Genomic DNA, 6000 nt, shown 5'->3' with positions numbered 1-6000 from the left:
CGAGCCATTTATCGGAATCCAGGCCCACCATCGCTTCTCCATAGCTCGTAGGTTCATTGTTGTCTAGCAACATGACTTCCAAGACAGGATTACGTACCACTCTGAAGTAGTACGCATCCTTGTCATCCTACGAGGTTTGGGAGTGACTTGATCCGAAGTTTTATGATCAATATCATAAGCTTCCACTTCAATTGGTGTAGGTTCCACAGGAACAACTCTTTGTGCCCTACTATACACTAGTTGAAGTGACGGTTCAATAACCTCATCAAGTCTCCACCATCCTCCCACTCAATTCTTTCGAGAGAAACTTTTCCTCGAGAAAGGACCCGATTCCTGAAACAATCCCTTATTGCTTTCGGATCTGAGACAGGAGGTATACCCAACTGTTTTGGGTGTCCTATGAAGATGCATTTATCCGCTTTAGGTTCGAGCTTATCAGCCTGAAACTTTTTCACATAAGCGTCGCAGCCCCAAACTTTTAAGAAATGACAGCTTAGGTTTCTTCAAACCATAGTTCATATGGTGTCATCTCATCGGAATTACGTGGTGCCCTATTTAAAGTGAATGTGGTCGTCTCTAATGCCTAACCCATAAACTATCGTGGTAATTCGATAAGAGACATCATGGTATGCATCATATCCAATAGGGTGCAGTTATGATGTTTGGACACACCATCACACTATGGTGTTCCAGGCTGTATTAGTTGTGAAACAATTTCCACAATGTCTTAATTCTGTGCCAAACTCGTAATTCAGATATTCATCTCTATGATCATATCATAGATCTTTTATCCTCTTGTCACGACGATCTTTCAACTTCACCCTGAAATTACTTGAACCTTTCAATAATTCAGACTCGTGATTCATCAAGTAAATATACTCAACATCTACTCAAATCATCTGTGAAGTAAGAACATAACGATATCCACTACACGCCTCAGCACTCATTAGACTGCACACATCAAAATGTATTACTTCCAACAAGTTGCTTTCCAGTTCCATTTTACTGAAACCGAGGCTTTCAGTCATCTTGCCCATGTGGTATGTTTTGCATGTCTCAAGTGATTCAAGATCAAGTGAGTTCAAACGGTCCATTTGCATGGGGTTTCTTCATGCATATACACCAATAGACATGGTTCGCATGTCTCAAACTTTTCAAAAATGAGTGAGCCCAAAGATCCATCAACATGGAGCTTCTTCATGCGTTTTATACCGATATGACTTACGTGGCAGTGCCACAAGTAGGTGGTACTATCATTACTATCTTTTGGCATGAACATGTGTATCACTACGATCGAGATTCAATAAACCATTCATTTTAGGTGCAAGACCATTGAAGGTATTATTCAAATAAACAGAGTAACCATTATTCTCCTTAAATGAATAACCGTATTGCGATAGACATAATCCAATCATGTCTATGCTCAACGCAAACACCAAATAACAATTATTTAGGTTTTAATACCAATCTCGATGGTAGAGGGAGCGTACGATGCTTGATCATATCAACATTGGAAACACTTCCAACACATATCGTCAGCTCGCCTTTAGCTAGTCTCCGTTTATTTCGTAGCTTTTATTTCGAGTTACTAACACTTAGCAACCGAACTGGTATCTAATACCCTGGTGCTACTAGGAGTACTAGTAAAGTACACATCAACACAATGTATATCCAATATACTTCTATCGACCTTGCCAGCCTTCTCATCTACCAAGTATCTAGGGTAATTCTGCTCCAGTGGCTGTTCCCCTTATTATAGAAGCACTTAGTCTCGGGTTTGGGTTCAACCTTGGGTTTCTTCACTAGAGCAGCAGCTGAATTGCCGTTTCATGAAGTATCCCTTCTTTCCCTTGCCCTTCTTGAAACTAGTGGTTTCACCAACCATCAACAATTGATGCTCCTTCTTGATTTCTACTTTCGCGGTGTCAAACATCGCGAATATCTCAAAGGATCATCATATATGTCCCCGATATATTATAGTTCATCACAAAGCTCTAGCAGCTTGGTGGTAATGACTTCGGAGAAACATCACTATCTCATCTGGAAGATCAACTCCCACTTGATTCAAATGATTGTTGTACTCAGACAATCTGAGCACAAGCTCAACAATTGAGCTTTTCTCCCTTAGTTTGTAGGCTAAGAAAATTGTCGGGGGTCTTATACCTTTTGACGTGGGCACGAGCCTGAAATCCCAATTTCAGCCCTCAAAACATCTCATATGTTTTGCGACGTTTCAAAAACGTCTTTGGTGCCTCAACTCTAAACCGTTTAACCAAACTATCACGTAGTTATCAAAATGTGTATGTCAGATGTTAGCAACATCCACAGACGACGTTCGAGGTTCAGCACACTGAGCGGTGCATTAAGGACATAAGCCTTCTATGAAGCAATGAGGACAATCCTCAGTTTACGGACCTAGTCCACATAATTGCTACTATCAACTTTCAACTAATTTTTCTCTAGGAACATATCTAAACAGTAGAACTAAAGTGCGAGCTACGACATAATTTGCGAAGACTTTTGGACTATGTTCAGGATAATTAAGTTCATCTTATGAACTCCCACTCAGATAGACATCCCTCTAGTCATCTAAGTGATTACATGATCAGAGTCAACTAGGCCGTGTCCGATCATCACGTGAGACGGACTAGTCAACGTCGGTGAACATCTTCATGTTGATCGTATCTACCATACGACTCATGCTCGACCTTTCGGTCTTCTGTGTTCCGAGGCCATGTCTATGCACATGCTAGGCTCGTCAAGTTAACCCTAAGTGTTTTGCATGTGTAAAAATTTCTTACACCCGTTGTATGTGAACGTAAGGATCTATCACACCCGATCATCACGTGGTGCTTCGAAACGACGAACTTTAGCAACGGTGCACAGTTAGGGGAGAACACATTCTTGAAATTGTAATGAGGGATCATCTTATTTACTACCGTCGTTCTAAGCAAATAAGATGTATAAACATGATAAACATCACATGCAATCAAATAATAGTGACATGATATGGCCAATATCATATAGCTCCTTTGATCTCCATCTTGGGGCTCCATGATCATCTATTACAAGAACATGATCAATCTCATACATCACATATATCATTCATCACATCCTTTTGGCCATATCACATCACATAGCATACCCTGCAAAAACAAGTTAGACGTCCTCTAATTGTTGTTTGCATGTTTTACGTGGCTGCTATGGGTTTCTAGCAAGAACGTTTCTTACGTACGCAAAGACCACAACGTGATATGCCAATTGCTATTTACCCTTCATAAGGACCCTTTTCATCGAATCCGATCCGACTAAAGTGGGAGAGACAGACACCCGCTAGCCACCTTATGCAACTAGTGCATGTCAGTCGGTGGAACCAGTCTCACGTAAGAGTACGTGTAAGGTCGGTCCGGGCCGCTTCATCCCACGATGCCGCCGAATCAAGATAATACTAGTAACGGCAAGCATATTGAACAAAATCAACGCCCACAACTACTTTGTGTTCTACTCGTGCATAGAAACTACGCATAGACCTAGCTCATGATGCCACTGTTGGGGAACGTAGCAATAATTCAAAATTTTCCTACGTGTCACCAAGATCAATCTATGGAGTCATCTAGCAACGAGGGAGGAGTGGATCTACATACCCTTGTAGATCGCGCGCGGAAGCATTCAAGAGAACGGGGTTGATGGAGTCGTACTCGTCGTGATTCAAATCACCGATGATCCTAGCGCCGAACGGACGGCACCTCCGCGTTCAACACACGTACGGAACGGAGACGTCTCCCACGCCTTGATCCAGCAAGGAGGAGGGAGAGGTTGATGGAGATCCAGCAGCACGACGGCGTGGTGGAAGTAGCGGGATTCCAACAGGGCTTCGCTAAGCGCTGTGGGAGGAGGAAGATGTGTCGTGGGAGGGAGAGGGAGGCGCCAGGGCTTAGGTATGGTTTCCCTCCCTTCCCCCCACTATATATAGGGCCAAGGGAGAGGGGGGGGTGCAGCCTTGCCCCTTCCTCCAAGGAAGGGTGCGGCCAAGGGTGGGGAGGAGTCCATCCTCCCCAAGGCACCTCGGAGGTGCCTTCCCCTTTTAGGACTCTCCCCTTTTTCTCTTCTCTTGGCGCATGGGCCTCTTGGGGCTGGTGCCCTTGGCCCATATAGGCCAAGGCGCACCCCCTACAGACCATGTGGCCCCCCGGGGCAGGTGGCCCCACCCGGTGGACCCCCGGGACCCTTCCGGTGGTCCCGGTACAATACCGGTGACCCCGAAACTTGTACCGATGGCCGAAACAGCACTTCCTATATATAATTCTTTACCTCCGGATCATTCCGGAACTCCTCGTGACGTCCAGGATCTCATCCGGGACTCCGAAAAACTTTCGGGTTACCGCATACTAATATCTCTATAACCCTAGTGTCACCGAACCTTAAGTGTGTAGACCCTACGGGTTCGGGAGACATGCAGACATGACCGAGACGTTCTCCGGTCAATAACCAACAGCGGGGTCTGGATACCCATGTTAGCTCCCACATGTTCCACGATGATCTCATCGGATGAACCACGATGTCAAGGACTTAATCAATCCCGTATACAATTCCCTTTGTCTAGCGGTACGATACTTGCCCGAGATTCGATCGTCGGTATCCCGATACCTTGTTCAATCTCGTTACCGGCAAGTCTCTTTACTCGTTCCGTAACACATCATCCCGTGATCAACTCCTTGATCACATTGTGCACATTATGATGATGTCCTACCGAGTGGGCCCAGAGATACCTCTCCGCTTACACGGAGTGACAAATCCCAGTCTCGATTCGTGCCAACCCAACAGATACTTTCGGAGATACCTGTAGTGCACCTTTATAGTCACCCAGTTACGTTGTGACGTTTGGTACACCCAAAGCACTCCTACGGTATCCGGGAGTTGCACAATCTCATGGTCTAAGGAAATGATACTTGACATTAGAAAAGCTTTAGCGAACGAACTACACGATCTTTGTGCTAGGCTTAGGATTGGGTCTTGTCCATCACATCATTCTCCTAATGATGTGATCCCATTATCAATGACATCCAATGTCCATGGTCAGGAAACCGTAACCATCTATTGATCAACGAGCTAGTCAACTAGAGGCTTACTAGGGACATGGTGTTGTCTATGTATCCACACGTGTATCTGAGTTTCCTATCAATACAATTATAGCATGGATAATAAACGATTATCATGAACAAGGAAATATAATAATAACTAATTTATTATTGCCTCTAGGGCATATTTCCAACAGTCGCCGGTGGCGGAGGGTGACGGGGAGTGGCCGTGCTTGGCCCAGTCCTCTCCTCGTCGAGCGGCGGCGGCGACGGAGGAGACGGCGGCAGAGGGGCTCAGGGAAGGGGCGCCTCTGGATCCGGGGCCTAGGGTTCCTTGCTTTGGGCCGCGGGCCGGACGGGGCCTGTGTGGGGCGGGGCCCACTTTGGAGGCCTTGGACCCAGGTCACGCGGGGTCGCCCATTTCGGTGAGGGTTTTGGAGGATGACACGGCTCGGTCCGTCGAGGGTGGCGCGAGGCCCGGCCCATCCAGCCCTCCCATCAGACATGCGCCTGGCTATATATGGGTCACGAAGGGCAGTCAGGAACCCTGGTTAGGATTTCCCGCAGCAAAGCGAGAAGTGCGGCGCTGGGCTCACTTGGCTCGACACGTCAAGCTAGCTCCTCCACTCTCTCCCCTTCTCAGATCCTATGCGGCGACGGTGATGGGGGATCGGCGGGCGGAGAAGAGGCCGATAGAGAAGGCGGATCTGGAGGCGGAGCGCAAGAGGGAGCGGGAGCTGTGGGAGAAGGCGAAGAGGGCGATGCGTGGTCGTGTCGACGACAGTGGGGAGAGGGAGGCGCGCGTGGCTCGGGAGGCGCGAGGTGCTCAGATGGAGCAGCATGGGCGTGAGGGGGATTGGGGTCCTCCTCCCCCATGGTGGATCCACAGCAGCAAGACAAGAAGAAGAGGAAGAAGGCCGCA

This window comes from Triticum urartu, chromosome 7A (genome assembly GCF_056163025.1).
Source record: "Triticum urartu cultivar PI428250 chromosome 7A, HENAU_Tu73, whole genome shotgun sequence".
Lineage (NCBI taxonomy): Eukaryota > Viridiplantae > Streptophyta > Magnoliopsida > Poales > Poaceae > Triticum > Triticum urartu.
This window is presented reverse-complemented; position numbering follows the sequence as displayed.